The sequence below is a fragment of the Canis lupus genome, chromosome 11 (assembly GCF_048164855.1).
Source record: "Canis lupus baileyi chromosome 11, mCanLup2.hap1, whole genome shotgun sequence".
In the NCBI taxonomy this organism is placed as follows: Eukaryota; Metazoa; Chordata; class Mammalia; order Carnivora; family Canidae; genus Canis; species Canis lupus.
Window position 1 is genome coordinate 34,143,002 of NC_132848.1, and position 16,336 is coordinate 34,159,337.

A 16,336-nucleotide genomic window follows, 5' to 3' on the forward strand; every position below is an offset into this window, starting at 1 on the left:
CTTCCCACTTGCTAGTCAAGCTGCAGTGAAACCAAAGGCAAGCATACAGGTCTCAGAATCCAGAGAGAGATGGAACTGCTTTATTAATATCACAAAGTGGAGGAGAAAAAAAAAGAGTGTTCTGGATTTGCTGTGCCAGCACTGCTTCAAAGCACAATCATTAGGGAGGAGAAGAGGAGGTGGGTCAGGTGGATTCACGCCCTCTGAGGGCCACCATCTTGGGAGGAGGTGGTGGCCCTTCCCTGCCACTGTGCTGTCAAGAGGAACTGCTGTATCTTCTCACCCAGGGTGACGGCCCTCCAAGACTCAGGAAAGAAGGTGACAGAACAGATACATGACCAAAGGATCAAAAGCTTAAATTATACATTTTTTTCAAGCCTTTTTTTTGAAAGGCAGCCAAAAAGGTACCTTCACAAAGCCAGCTTTGTGTGAACTTTAAACAAAACCACTTCCAGCAACTGAGGTTGAGCAGCCCTAGCAGACTGCCCACCCCAGAGCCTCATTGTAAAACCTTTGGTACTTCCTTCACGTATGTGGCCCAGACACCTGGCTTTATTTTGTTTTTGTTATTTTCATTTCAGGGGAAAAGGCTGAGGTGAAGGGAAGGAGAGCAAAGCAGAAATACTACATGTCCCTAAAGATCATATGCACAAATGGCCAGGCCACAGGAGCATTCTGATGACTCATTCAACATACTTAGCTAAGCATCTACCATGGGCTGGGCCCTTGTCTCCAAGCCTTGTACAGCTGGACAAAGCAGGTGCTCCATGGAAAGCCTGCCATGCCCACAGGTGTGCTGGTGGGAAGCCCAATGGGAAGCTTTCATGAGGCCACATGGGCCACCATGGAGACTCCCAGAAACAACTGAGTGCGAGTCATGGATTAACAGGTGGGGGTGGGGGCAAGACATTTGGGGAGTTGGAGTAACATATACCCATAGCTTGATGAAGCCTGGGGAAATGGTTTACAGCATCATTAAAGTCATCATTGGATAATGATGATCAAAGAGGAAATAACATTTATTAAGTGGTATGCATTCGCATATATCATAACATTTAATTGTTAGGACACGACTAGGAGGTGCATGTTATTATTCTTGTTTAACAGATGAAAAAAAAAAAGAGGCTCAGAGGAGTTGAAGAAGACGCTCAAGTTCACATGGCTGGTAAGTGATCATCAAGGCTCCCCTCCTCAGAACACACCATACAAATTCTGCAAAACAGAGCCTTCTTCTGCCTCAGTTTTTGAATGGTAAAGCTCAGTGCACTCAGAAGAGAATAAGAATCTCAGAAAGAAACTCATGCATAGAAGAACCTGATTTATGATAGAGGTTGCACTTCATATCAATGGAGAAAGGAATGATCCTCTAGCAATGTTGAGAAAACTGGAATCCCTAAATGAATTTGGATCCTTCCTGTACATCATACATAAAAGGAGACTCCAAATGGATGACAAATGTAAATGTGAAAGGACAACTCCGAACCTAATGGAATAAAGCGTGAGACTCTTTTTCTGAACTTAAGGTATGGAAGAGCCCCTTAAATAAGATCCCCCAAAGCACAAACCACAAAGCAAAATAAGTTGGTAGGTTTGATTACCTCAAAATTAAGGGATCCTGTTCAACAAAAGACACCATGGACAAAGTTAACAGAGAGAAATGGCAGAGAGGAAAAAGGTATTTGCAGTGTAGTTACAATATTATTGCCACATTAGAATGGCAACATGAGAATGCTGAGGCCTCCAGAATGGTTGGGGGGATATGGATAAATGGGAACCCTCATGCACTACTGATGATGGCTGAGCTTTGTGCAACCATTCTAGAGACTCATCTGCTGGTGATTCCTGAGACCAAGTACGTATAAATCCTTTGACCCAATAAACCCACACTTGGAGATAAAGCCCAGAGAAAGAGAGAGATTGCCCAGGTTCCTAAGGGGACAAGTAGGAGGATATTCATGTGATAGTGGGGACTTGAAGCAACTAGGTGCCTATCACTAAAAAATGAATAAATGCAATATAGAGTGGGGTACCTACTATGTGGTAGTTGTTAGCACCATTCACTAATTGTTTTCAGCCTTCCTCCTTCTAGATTCATGGTTGGATTATAGTTTCTACCGCTTATGACGTTGAGAATGACTACATGACCTTTTTAGGACACTTCTGGGCCATTGTGCTGTTTGCTGCCTTCTGAACAGAGTCTTTACGAGCCAGGGAGTGGCCACTTTCCCCTCTTTCTGCCATGGTGAATGGTGGAGGTTCCATCAGCCTAAGCCCCCGAGTGAGATGTGAAGCAAAGCTCCTACTGACCTGATGGGCACAGAATATGGCCAAACGGTAAACCTTTATTATTTTAAGGCACTAAGATTTTGGAGTTGCCACTGCAGAATAACTTAGCCTACCTTTAATGATACAACTCTGCAGCTGTTAAAGCAATAAACCAGATATACAGCCAACAACAGGGATAGATCTTAAAATCACGGTGAGAATGTGGTGAAATGGCCAGAACAAAAGAAACTCCTAGGGGCAATATCATTTCCATAAACCAACAACACACACACACAGCAACAATACATGTTTTATAGACACATACCTGTTTGAGGGTGTCAAACACCTGAAATGTGCCCCTTTAGGGGAGGGAAGATCACAGAGGAAGAGAAAAAAATTAAGAACTAAAATGGGAGAGAGCCTCACACTGAGGATGATGAAACTTCCATGAATCCGCAAGCATGAATAACTCAACTCTCTATTCTATCTAAGATCAAAAAGAAAAGGAAAGTGGAAAGAGTGTAAATAACTATTCTAGGTTGACTTCGGTCGGCATTTTGAATCCTGCAGGCCAATCAATCTTCTATTAGCACAGTGCTTCTATTTCCCCCACCAAGTTTTTGGTTTCTCTCTCTCTCTCTTTTTAAAGATTTTATTTATTTATTCATGAGAGACAGAGAGGGAGAGAGAGAGAGAGAAAGAGAGAGAGAGGCAGAGACATAGGCAGAGGAAGAAGCAGGCTCCATGCTGGGAACCTGATGTGGGATTCGATCCTGGGACTCCAGGACCACGCCCTGGGCCGAAGGCAGGCACTAAACTGCTGAACCATCCAGGGATCCCCTCTCTCTCTTTTTTTAATATTGAAGTATAGTTAAGAAACCCTCATGTGCTGGTGCCAAGAATGTAAACTGGTGCAACCACTATGGAAAACAGCGTGGAGACACCTCAAAAATCTAAAAAGAGAACTACCATAGGATCCGGGAATTCCCGTACTGGGCATTTACCCAAAGAAAATGGAAGTGTTACTTCAAAAAGATACATAACCACCCCCCTTGGTTATTGCAGCATTATTCACAACAGCCAAGATACGGAAGCAGCCCAAGTATCCATCGATACGTGAATGGATAAAGAAGACTGGTACACCTGCATGTGCGCGCGCACACACACACTGGAATATTACTCTTCCATAAAAAGAATAAGCTCTTCCCCAAGTGCTAATTGACCCAGACAGGTTTTCGCTTTACAGTCCCTGTAGCATCTACACCTCCTGGGTACAAAGGCATAAATTACAGCCACAGCAGCTACCACCAATCTCTCCCATTTCTCTGTAATTGAGAGAAGATCCCTCCTGACTGGAGAAACAAGAATGGAAACGCGCCAACTGTGACCAACTCCAAGCCAATGGCATTGATCGCTGTATGCTCCCCAGTGGGGAGTAGTCCTGGCTCCTGACAAGACCTGAGTTGAGAACAAATGACCAGCCCAGGTCCACACCTGCAAGAGATGATGCAAGGCTCTCGGGCAAGTGCTCCCCACAGCCTGAGCTTCCCGGGTTCTGGCAGGTGGAGGGATGGGGAGCAGGCTGGCTTGGAGCTCCACTGCCCAGCCATGTCATAGCGATGACTATGCACAACACCCTGAGAGACAAACACAGCTCAGCTCCAACAGCTCACCAGGCAGGCTCCCTGCCATCATTTTCTTTCCCCGGTGTAGTGCAAAGGGGCTGGGCTTGGAGTTAGGCAGACCTGAGTCTGAGTTCTCTCCCACTAGGCACTGAATTAATCCAGGGCACTGAGCTATTTATCTCCACGCCTGGTCCTGTGTCAGGCACAGCAGCAGCTTATAAATATTTGTTGAACGGAACTGTTTATGTGCTTCTTGCTCATTTTCCTGAAGAAACCACCAACTTAAATAAATACATTCATTTTATTCGAGGCACCCCCTCACAGAACGTAAACAATAGTAATTCTTTTCAATTATCAAATGGGTGATACAAGGTTCTTTCACATTCATTTTCAAGATTAATCTTTATAGGAAATCTCTTATTATGCTCTTTATATATAGATAAGTAGGATAAAGCTCAAAGAGGGTAAGTAATCAACCCAGCGTTTTCTGGAATGCAAGCGAATCAATGTGGAAGGAACAATAGAATTACAAAAGCAACAATTTGCAATCCTCAGCATAAGATTCAGCTCAGGTAAGGATTCGCAACAGATGCCTGGGCTTCTGGGAGAAAGATGGCTGGAGAGCAGGATTCTCACATGCTCTCCAAGTATCACTATGGATTACTGAATAGCTACAAAAGGTAGCTATTGTGTCTTTACAGTGGGGCGATCTTGTAGTCACCTCCTTTAATCAAGAGATCTAAGTATGTCTCCAACTGCAGGACAGCCAGGTGCTGTGGACTCCCAGTGGGACGCAGCAACAAGTACACAGTAATGCCTTTGGGTATTCCGGCCAAACATCTTTCATTTACTATAACCAGGAGGAAGCCATCGAACAAATCCAGCATGTGGGACATTCTGCAAGACAAGTAGTCTGGTTATTTTTCAAGAACAGTCAGTTACGAAAACACAGGAAGACAGGGGAGCTGTTCTAGATTAAAAGGGGCACCTGGGTGGCTCAGTTTGTGAAGCATCTGACTCTTGATTTTAGCTCAGGTCATGGTCTTAGAGTTGTGAGGCTGAGCCCCACATTGTGGAGTGTGGAGCATGGGGCTTAAGAACCCACATTGTGGAGTGTGGAGCATGGGGCCTGCTTAAGATTCTCTCTCTCACTCTTCCTCTGCCCCTCCCCTCTCCCTACCTTAAAAAAAAGGCAGGAGGACTAAAGAGATAAAGTAGTCAAATGTAATGCATTGCTTTTTAGGCTTTTTTTTTTTTTTTTTAGATTTAATTTATTTACTTGAGAAAGAGAAAGTGAGTGAGAGAAAGAATATGAGTGGGGTGGGAGTTTTGGAGGGGCAGAGGGAGAAGCAGACTCCCCACTGAGCAGGGAGCCCAATGTGGAGCTTGATTCCAGAATCCTGGGATAAGGACCTAAGCCAAAGGCAGTCGCTTAACCAACTGAGCCGCCCAGGCACCCCAGCTTTCTAGACTTTTAAAAAGTTACAGAAGTCTGGGCAGCCCTGGTGGCGCAGCGGTTTAGTGCCGCCTGCAGCCCAGGGCATGATCCTGGAGACCCCGGATCGAGTCCTGCATCGGGCTCTCTGCATGGCGCCTGCTTCTCCCTCTGCCTGTGTCTCTGCCTCTCTCTCTCTTTCTCTCTGCATCTCTATGAATAAATAAATGGATTAAAATCTTTTTAAAAAAAAAGTTACAGAAGTCATTCTTGGGGCATTGGGGGAAAGTTACATAAGGACTGAATAGTAGATTTATTTATTATTGAATTAATATTAATTTGGGGGGATGTGATACTATTATTAATGTTAGGTCTCTTGATTGTGATAACGGTCTTGAGATTTTATAGGGGAATGTCCACATTCTAAGGAAATGCAACTGCAACATTGGGAGTAAAGATTAGGAGTAAACTGTCATGATGGGTGAGACTTCCTTATAAATGGTTCAGCAAAACAGAAGAGTGTGTGGGTGTAAAGGGAGAGAGCAAGGGAGGCCAGGCATGCAAATGTGCCAAATGCTAGAAGCTGGCGAATCAAGGTAAAGATAAAGGGCATATAGGTATCCATTCTCCTATTGCTTCAAATTTTCTGCAGGTTTGAACATTTTCAATTAAAATACAGTTAGGAGGAAAATATAAACGCTCTGATTTTAAAGCCAAGGATTATCTAGGACACTGACCCACCTCTCTAGGAGGTTTTTGGTAAGCAAGCAATGTCCCTCCTCCCTGTCCCCAGGACTACCACCAAATCCCTTTCTAGCTAGAAAGAATAATCAGTCATTCAGATATAGGGGGTTGCTTTCCTTCTCGTTCATTAAAAAAATACTTTCTGTTACAGGGTACCAATATATACTCAATATGGATTATAAAATGAAGTCTATTTTCCACCCCATTTTAATTTTAATAGTAAAACACATTTGCTAAATATCCCAATTAAAGGTTGGAGAAAAGGCCATACTTCACTGCTGAAGCTGCATTTTCACTAATTTGGTTGCTAGTTAACGGTTGAAGAGAGATGGCAGTGTCAGGCAAAAGCGCTACCCTCCTCCACACCCTCTCCCCAGCAGACATGACTAATCAATCACCAAAAGCATTTCTCCCCAAGCCTGAACCTTTACTACAGCCTCACGAGGTACCCTGCAGTGGTGCTTCCTGGTGGTAGGGTTTTCCTTTTTTACTTCCTTTTATTATTTTTTAAAGATTATATATATATATATATATATATATATATATATATATATATATATATATATTTTTTTTTTTTTTTTTTTTTTTTAATGAGAGACACACAGAGAGAGGCAGAGGGAAAAGCAGGCTCCCTGCAGGGAGCCCAATGTGGGACTCGATCCCGGGACTCCAGGATCATGCCCTGGGCCGAAGGCAGATGCTCAGCCACTGAGCCACCCAGGCACCCCATCCTTTGCCTTTCTTTATTTCTTTAAAGACATCAGAAGAGAAAAATATTCACTCTTCCCTTCCCAGGAGACTCCTGCAAGAAATTTTCTCTGGAAAATAGTTATTTTCAAGGTCCCAGATTTCCTCCCTCAGTTATTCATCCAATAATCACCTGTGTGCTCTTTGAGTTGATTGCAACACCTACTGTGTGCTGGTGTCCAGAGTGCCAAGATGAATGTGATCCAGTTCTGCCCCCATAGGCTCACCAAAAGATATTGATAGAGGTTCCAATAGGGCTCAGAGCAAGGACTGGCCAACTGCCTGGGTAGGTGAAGAAAAGGCTTCAAAGAGAAGGTGGCACATTCTCAAACACCTTTTAGAAGAGAGAGTATGGCCTAAAAGGTGCTGGTGGCAGCAATGCTTTCAGGGATTGTGGTGTGTTCTCATGATGCAGTATCCCTACATTGGTTCATTGGCTCCCATAGGCACCTACCCCAACTGTTGGCCGATCCCAGTTTGAGGTGGTTGTTGACTGCCAGCCCTCCTTTGGAAGTGGTTGAGTTCTGTGAATGCTATTCTTTCCTAGATGAAATACAACCTTTCCCTCAGTTCACCACAGCAGGTAGAATGGGCAGTCAGCTGTTGTGATTTGTGCAGTGCCTAGCCTGGGCCCACCTAAGATCATGAAACATCTCCCTCCCCGATGTCTAGAATTCCATCCCATCATGGGAATAGCACTTTATCAAGGAGTTGGACATGGTGGGACAGGGGAAGGGTGATGGAAACCAACATTTACTGAGTAGCTACTATGTTTACCTCTGCTCATGTACCTCAATAACCTTGGAAGTCAAGGAAGGAGTGAAACCCCCCAGATGGCTCCCCTACAGTTAGACCAGGATCAAAACCTGACATAATTATGAAGCACGTGGAGAGAAAAGGAAAAAAAAAAAACTTTGTCATCTTGATTCTGTGTATTAAGTTTCCGCGTATGTGATCCAAAAAGCTCTAAGAGGTAAATATTACTACTCCCACTTTGCAAATGAGCAAGCTGCGGGTTCAGGAAAATTTGTTACTCACCATCGTCATCGCCATCACTGCACAAGCGGCAGGCACACTTGTTCTATCAGGCTCTGCAAACACTTTATATCTATCACCTTACTAACTTAACACAGCAACCCTGTGCCAACAGCATTATTCAGACCACTTGAACTGTGATTACACTGAGTTTAGGAAAGGTTAAATCACCCGGTCAAGGTCTCACTCATTCAGTAGGTGTTGGTCTGGGATGCATCTAACTCTGAGCCCATGTTCTCAAATGCTGCTCATGCTACCTCCTAAATGTGTGCCATCTACTAAGTGCCAGAGCACCAGAGCAACCACTGTGACAGTGTACTCTCTACCCACTGCTTCCTGAGGGAGTCTATTTGGACCTGTTTGAGCACATGGAAGTTATTCTTTAGACCAAAACTACCAAGAAATGAGAAACAGCCTTAATAACAATTAAAATTATATTTTGGCAGCGGGAGCCCTCAACAATAGCTTACACTTGCTTCATGCTTGCTACGTGCCGTGCACTGTCCTCGTGAGCAAGTATACATGTGGTGGTACACACAGAACAGCTCACCCATATTCCTGGCCTTCTGGGCCATTTCTGCCACCTTGAATTTATGCACGGCCATGCAGTTTGCTCTGGCCAATGAAATGCAAGCAGAGTGATTTGTGTCACTGTCTGTTGAAGCGTTTGAGAGCCAGTACATAATTCCCCATAATCTGTCTTCTTCACAGGAGCAAGCATGGAAGCATGCTGATATGGAGGGGCTGTAAAACGGAAGCAGTCTGGACGTACAGACAACACACAGAGGGCAGCTGCACTGGGAGTCATCCAGGTCTTCAGAGGACTTTGCATGAGTAAGAAAGAAACTTCGGTTGCAATCAACTGCTGAGATTTAGGATTTGTCTGTTACTGCAGCAATAAGTAGCATGAGCTAGCCTATTCTAAGAGTCAACGAATCTTCCTATCAGTTCTATGATGGGGGTGCTACTATCCCCATTTTACAGACAAACCAGCACAGAGAGGCTAGGTAACTTGACAAAGATCACACGGCTATGAAAAGGTAGAGCCAACTGTGAACCCCAGGAACTGAGACTCCAGAATCCATGCTCTTTCTCAATACCCTGTTATTTCCCCACTAATACTTTTAATCAAATATATTAATGCATAAACATCAAGGTCTATAAGTGTCTTGATATATCTTAGCCAATGTTTAAAGAATAAAAGAATTATAAGAACATGTAATTAAAGAAACACCAAGATTGCTTGCTTTAAAAAAGAAGAAAAAAAGAAAACCAGCCTAGCTTCTGCTTGTAAGAAAGCAGTTAAAACTGAAAATGGGTTACAGCAGAGGTGACTGTTCTTTGGAGAAATGCCTGGAACTAGGGAAAATCACTTAAAGAAAAACCCTGTTTCTTTCTTTACCCAAATCCTTAGAGTTTGCTCTAAAGGGCCCCAGGCACAATTAGAAGTATAATTAGTGTTCTCACCCACCCCCCAAATACATGTTTTTTCCTAATTAAAAAACACATATATTTCTTTAACAGATTCATTATATTCTTCCTAAATCAAAGCAAATCCTTAATGAGTGGCTGGGAGATCCCCCAGATAAAATGGAATCATCAGAAACTCGCACTGGGAACTTGAGTGTGTCTCTCCCAGTCCTCTCTGGGGCAAGGACACTTGTCAAGGTCCCCTCTGTTTTGTGCAGTCGTCATAATCGCTGCTGGTCGTAATTTAGGACACTTGGTTAAGTGGTTCTTTCCAAAGCAATTAATGAGTTTCATGGGAACAGGGCTGGTCAGAAGGTCTGCCGCGTGTCATGAGGGGTGTGCCCTTTCAATCTGGGGACCCTGACAAGCCTGCCAGTCGGGCTCTTGGCTGACGCTTCCCCCAAGTTGAGGGCTTGTCATCCTTTCAAAAGTCAGATGATGCCAATGACAAGAGACAGATTCCTAATGGTTGCCGGAGTGGTCTCTGGAGTCAGGCTGCCTGGGTGAGAATCCCAGCTCTTCCCACACCAGCCCAGACAAGCCCAAACCAAAATTTGGGACATACCGCTTAATCCTCCAAAACCTCATTTACAAGATAGGAATGGCCAGAATATCTATTTCATTGTTAGCAGGATCAAAGGAGTAGATGCACACAAAACGCCTAGCAGAGTGTGCAATACAAATTAGCTGTCATTTTAAGAATAATTATTAGAGAACACTTACTGCCGTCTGTGGTTGTTCCCTGCCTTGTGGGGGGACATCCATTTGTATAACTCTCCTGGCTTTTTTTCTCCCTCTTACTCATTCCTTCCCTAGGGAGGTGGAATGATTCATCTGGCTGGTGAGTTTGCCTGGAGAGCTGGACAGGCAAAGCTCAGCCTGCCGCTCACCTTCTCCCTGGAAGCCAGCCGCCCAAAGGAAGCAAGCATCCTGCAGAACTCCCACATCATCACAGCTTTCCCGGAAGAGAACTGCAGCGTTCTAGAAAGGCTCACAAGTAGGCACTTACACCTGATTAGTTGCAGGGTCTAGCATCGGGAAGGACATTGTTACTGCATGTCCAAGCTGTGTTCTCCAGACTAGAGGCTTTATTAGTAATAAAAGGAGTATTTTCATCTCCACCTGCCTGGCGTCTCCGGTCTCCACCAGCTGTATTAGAACTGGTGTAGAGAAAGGAGGTGCTGTTTATTGGATTATCACCAACCTCAGCGAGTGTCACAGCAATCTTACTGGCAGGCATTCAAGGCCTTTTATGAGCTGGCTGGTCCAACTCCACAATCCCACAGGTAGCAATTTATCCTTAGGATATAACCAATCACATATGAAGAGTTATATTACAGGGTAATTCACTACAGAGCAGTTTATAGAATCAAAGATGGGACAACCTGAAGGTCTGCCACCAGGGAACCGACCATAAGACAGAACACAGTATGACAATTTTAAAGGACACTGCCAAACAGTATTAATGATATATACGGGGATCCCTGGGTGGCGCAGCGGTTTGGCGCCTGCCTTTGGCCCAGGGCGCGATCCTGGAGACCCGGGATCGAATCCCACATCGGACTCCCGGTGCATGGAGCCTGCTTCTCGCTCTGCTTCTCTCTCTGTCTCTCTCTCTCTCTGTGACTATCATGAATAAAAAAAAAAAAAAAAAAAAAATGATATATACGGATGTTCGTAATCTGTTAAGTGAAAAAAACAAGCGTAGGACAACATGTACTATTTTGTAAGAAAAATATTAAATGTTTAAAAATATTTGGAGGGGCGCCTCGGTGGCTCGGTGGTTGAGGGTCTGCCTTCAGCTCAGGGTGTGATCCCGGGGTCCTGGGATCAAGTCCTGCATCGGGCTCCCTGCAGGGAGCCTGCTTCTCCCTCTGCCTGTGTCTCTGCCTCTCTCTGTGTGTCTCTCATGAATAAATAAGTAAACTCTTTTTTAAAAATTTGGAAAAAATATATCAGTTGTTAACACTTTAGATGGTGGTATAGTGGGTCACTTTAATTTTTTCCTTTATTGCTTATGTAAAAATGCTCTAATCTCTCCCTGTTGTATTTCTTCTAAAATAAGCAAAGAAGATATTTTTCATTTTTCTAAAAGCCAGGTACACAGTGGCTGATGGAGAAAACTCCTTTGAGGGGCTCAACTTTTGCCTCTTGCTTCTTTGGAAACAGAGCCATTAGGTCAATAGGACTGTGCTCATATAGTCAAGAGTCTCCCCTGACGGGCCAATGGAGGGTCTGGTTGTTCTGGCTGTTTTGAAAGAAGTCAGGGAAGGCTCTGTAGGGCCCAGGAGCCCTTGCAGGACTGGCAGTGCTGGCTGGGAAGGAGAAGTGATGACCCAGAAGCCTGGCACGGCCTGGCAACAACTAACAGGAGACAGGTGCCTGGGACTTGGGGGTGCCTGCTAAAGGTTAAAGTCCCAACTGCTTGGTGTGGCATTTGAGGCCTTTCCGATCTGGTCCTTATACTCATCCCACTGGCTCAGCTTCAGACCAATAAGACACATCCCTCTCCTCAAATGGTCCATACCCTCGTCCCTCAAAGCCCCTGATAAGGTGTGTCTTCTTCCCATCCTCCTCCAACCAGCTCCCATCTCTTTCTGAAGCTCTCCTACACCACCGCCATCCCCTATGCCCATCTATACTACCAATGCTCCCTACATCTACTTAGGCCACCAACACCCTCCTCATCTATCCAGCATCAGTGTTCTCTGGGTACCACAAAGCTCTGAGCCCAGAGGCACAATCTGGAAAGGAGCAGGTGCCGAAAAGTCCAGATAACCTGCAAGAACTCCACACATACCTCATTAGGAGTCATTTCCTGCCTTGTAGGCTTTGATTCTCCAACCAATTTGAGGCCAGGATTGGGTGTCCTCAGGCCTCTCTCCTCTAACCATCAATGACCCCATCTCTGGGGCATCAGCCCATGCCTCCCTGCTTCCCACCTCCTGTCCCCTACAGCCCACCCAATTTTGGTTTAAGCACAGGCTCAGCATCTAACCTTTTCTATTAGTGTGAATGTCAACTTCCAGAGACTAAGATTATGGCATTTCTTGAAGTCAGGAGATAACTCAAAGATGACTGCCCCTCTGTCTTATTCCATAAACCAGAGGGAACAGCAGACTCTGTAGGGATGGTCAGGAGTAGCTTAAATGTTTGATAGCAGTGGCTCTCACAACAGAAGCCCACAGGAGGGCTTGTTTAAATAAAGGTTATGGATCCCGCCCCCAGAGTTTCTGATTTAGCAGATCTGGAGTGGCTCTGAGACTACATTTTGAGAACCATTATTTGGGACCTTCCAAGGCCTGGTTCCCACCCCGTTACTTGTCTGAACTCATCTATACTTTCCCCTTGCTTGACCAACTCCAGCCAGATTCCTCACTATTCTTCAAACATGCCACACACATTCCTGCCCCAGGGCCTTTGCACATACTATCCACACTGCCTAGAAGGCTCTTCCTCTGTTATCTGTGTAGCTCTTCCCTAACTTCTTTGAAAGTCTTTACTAAAATGTCACTCCCTCAGTGAGGCTTTCTCTGCTTTATTTTTCTCTGTAGAACTTACCCTCACAGCATACTATTTATTTTATATCACTGGTTTTATTTCTCTCTATCTCCCTGACTAGACTATGGGCTTTGTGAGGGCAGAGATTTTTCTTGGTGTGTTTACTGCTATATCTCAGAATAGCATCTGGTGTATTGTAGGTAACCTGGTATTTGTGGAAGGAAGAGGGAGGATGATGAAAGCAGAGAGGGAAGGGAGAGGGAGGTGGAGGAAAAGAAGCAGAAGGAGAGAGTACGAAGGGCAGAAGGAAGCAAAGAAGGAAGGAAGGAATTTTACAGACAAGTAATATTCTTTTAATAGTTGTGATTAGCAACATGGCTGCCAACTTTGTTATTTTGCCAAGTAAGAGCTTTAAAATCTCAGAAACTCCAATTAACGTCTCCTGTCTAATCAGGGACCCATATGGTGGACCAGAAGCCTCTGAGCACAGGGTTGCCTGCCTGGGTGAACGGTGGCCCTGGACATGAACGATCACAGCTAGTGTGATACCGTACAGTGCTCTAAACACCACCATTTCATGAAAGAAAGGATATTGTATTTATTTTTAAAAAGACTATTTATTTATTTATTTGAGAGAAAACAGGGCAGGGGGGAGAAGCAGGGGCGGGGGAAGAAGCAGACTCCCTCCCAAGCAGGGAGCCCCACACGGGGCTCCAACCCAAGATGCTGAGATCATGACCTGAGCTAAAGGCAGATGCTTAACCAACTGAGCCAATATGGTGCCCCAAAAAGGACATTTTATTTTTTATTTTTAAAGATTTTTACTTATTTATTTGAGAGACAGAGTACAGGTGGTAGGAGTGGTAGAAGAAGAGTGAGAATCTCCAGCAGACTCCCCGTGAGCATGGAGCCCAACGCAGGGCTCGATCCCAGGATCCCGAGATCATGACCTGAGCCGAAGTCAGACACTTAAGTGGCTGAGCCCCCCAGGCGCCCAAGAAAGGACATTTTAACAACACTGCCTTTCAAGTAACAGCGCAGAGGCTGAAGATTTCACTTCAGATACCAACTGTGAAGGCCTCGCACTGCAGGATGCTGAGGCCACCTCTGAGACACCTGCCGTGGAGTAACTGTCGGAATGGGAGCTCATGTGTGCCATACATTTGCCATCCTTGCAGAAGATGCCCCATAAATACTGGCTGGATTCATGAATGACACTCGCCTGCCTGTAATATGCTGTCTCTCTAACGGTACAAATTACAGTGACGTTTCGAGACACGGCCAAATGCATATGCAACCTCCCAAGCTGTAATTCAGTAAGATTCCTCTAGATCCTCTGAACTCCTGGGAGGCAGGAACTCATTATCTTTGTATTCTCAGGGCTGAATTCAGATTCTCCCCATCCCCCCATTCAGCTGGGCTTTGATAAACATTTGTTTTTTCTTTTAAAATCAGAAATGAAGCTCTGGCTTCAGTGCCTGTGCCTAGTAAGAGGGTCTGATTCTGAAGTATGAGGGAATTGAGGGGGTACTGAGCCCAGTGCTTGGCACAAGCAGGTCCTAACAAATGCTGACTGATTGGTTCATGAAGAGATCTTCAGACTTATCCAAATATGAAACATGGCTCTGCGGTCTTGGCTGCTCCTGAGACTGCTGCTCCCTGCACTTTCCTCTAGAGGAGATGGTGCAGAATCTGTCTGGGGTGTTGCCAGACTTTGCAAACAAAGGTAGATGAAGAAGGAAAACAGCAAGTGGCACACAGGGTGGGAAGTGGCACACAGGGTGGGTACTCTTCTGGCTTCAGACACAACCAGAGGCTGGCTGATTTTCCCATGTTCAGGGATCAAAGTAAAGTGGCTGGAAGGACAGTGATAAGATGAGAGTGTGCACAGTCCTACAAAGCAAGAGCACAGGAGGGCTGGATGGACTTCACATGAAGAATGCCAGCCTCCCAACATCTCCACGATGGCTGCAGACATCATCCCTTCTACACACCCGTATCCACCTGGCACCAGGCCCCAGCACCCTGCCAGCCTTCCTGTCTCAATGGTCAGGGAAAGAGGCTGCTTTCCAGCCTCTTCCATAAGGAAGGCGGAAATGCCACTCATTCTTCACTGTCCTTTCACCACCCACTCCTTCTGTCACTGAGTCATTAATGATGTAGCAACTTAGAGTGCCTGGTGGTGGGGATGCCCAGATAAATGCAGCACAGGCCCATCCTCCTTGAATCTCCCCACTGAAGGGAGAAATGCAGACCTGTAAACAATTCCCGGCACATCACATCCTGTGCTTCCCCCAGGTGTGGTCCGCCTATCGCTGGTGGACACCATCTGGTTTTAGGTGATACAGAGATAAACACTTCTACTTTGGGTTATGTGTTTATTTTCATATATATTTAAAACATACAGCTAGTGCATCCAATCCTCTATGTGTCACATGCTTTTGTGCACTGGACATGTTTTTGATAAAACTTGCAAGTGTGAAGTTGATTATAATAAAGACAGATAAATAAAGCACAGGTGGTAGAAGGGACTCATGAAGTGGCAGGCAAAGGACACATCCATCATGGATGAGAGCACAGATGGGGGTTCAAATTCTAGTCCCGCCGCTAACCAGCAGGGTGACTCTGGATGAGCTGCTTACTCACCTGGGACCTTGATTTCTTCCTGTATAAAGTGATCATGTCTACCTCCTGGATTCTGATGTAGATAATTAACCTTGTAGGTGCAAATTCACTGTTATTTTATTATCTTGCCATCATATTCTCCCAGTGCCTGTTAATAGACGGTTGGAAAGCTGCCGCACCCGGATTTGGGGAGAAGGAGGCGGCCAGTGCTCAAAGCCCTACGCCCAGAGCCAGCCATGAAAACAGATAAGGGAACGAGAAGATGGCCTCATTAATGAGCCCCAGGAGCTGAGGGGCTCCCTAATGAGAAGGGAGGAGGCCAGACAGCAGGCCCAGGCTCCCCAGCAGCGGCTGTTGCAGGGGCCCAGGCCCCACACACCACACAGGAAGACCCCTTGCCATGGCATGTCGGAGCCACAACACAGAGATTCTAATCCCAGTGGGTCTCCACTCCCGAGGGACCCTAGATTGCTGACTTTGGACACCAGCTCAGAGGGACCCACAAGAGGAACAGGCTGGGTATCCTGTTACACTGGCAGCCAGGGGCAGGGGGCAGGGGATGCTTAGAAAAGGCCTCCCAAACTATAAACACCTCTGGTGAGGGGAGAGACTTAGTCTTTGATTCATCGACCCATTTGGACGAGGGGTCCCTCCAACTTTGTTGTCCGTAAGAGCAGGGGCTCACTCCCAGGGTGAACCACCCATGCGATGGGATGCAGCTCAGCGATGAAAGGGAGCACAGTGACATGGGTCAATCTCAAGTGCATTATGCCAGGTGCAAGGAGGCAGAAGCAAAAGGCTGGGTATCGTACGGTCACAGCTCACACATTCCAGAAAAGGCAAAACACTAGGGCCAGGGAGTAAGCCAGTGATTGCCAGGGGTTAAGGG

The 16,336-nt window shown here is 45.6% G+C and overlaps 1 protein-coding gene and 1 long non-coding RNA gene across 6 annotated transcripts in view; both read right to left on the minus strand.

Annotated features, from left to right (window-relative positions):
- ABTB3 (ankyrin repeat and BTB domain containing 3) overlaps positions 1-16,336 on the minus strand; it is a 312,444-nt gene that overhangs the window by 262,274 nt on the left and 33,834 nt on the right. The window lies entirely within an intron of this gene.
- Positions 4,212-16,336, minus strand: part of LOC140642959 (uncharacterized) — a 43,906-nt gene continuing 31,781 nt past the window's right edge. Inside the window, exon 4 of the long non-coding RNA XR_012039335.1 lies at positions 4,212-4,787. This is a non-coding gene — a long non-coding RNA (uncharacterized lncRNA). The remainder of the gene's footprint in view (positions 4,788-16,336) is intronic.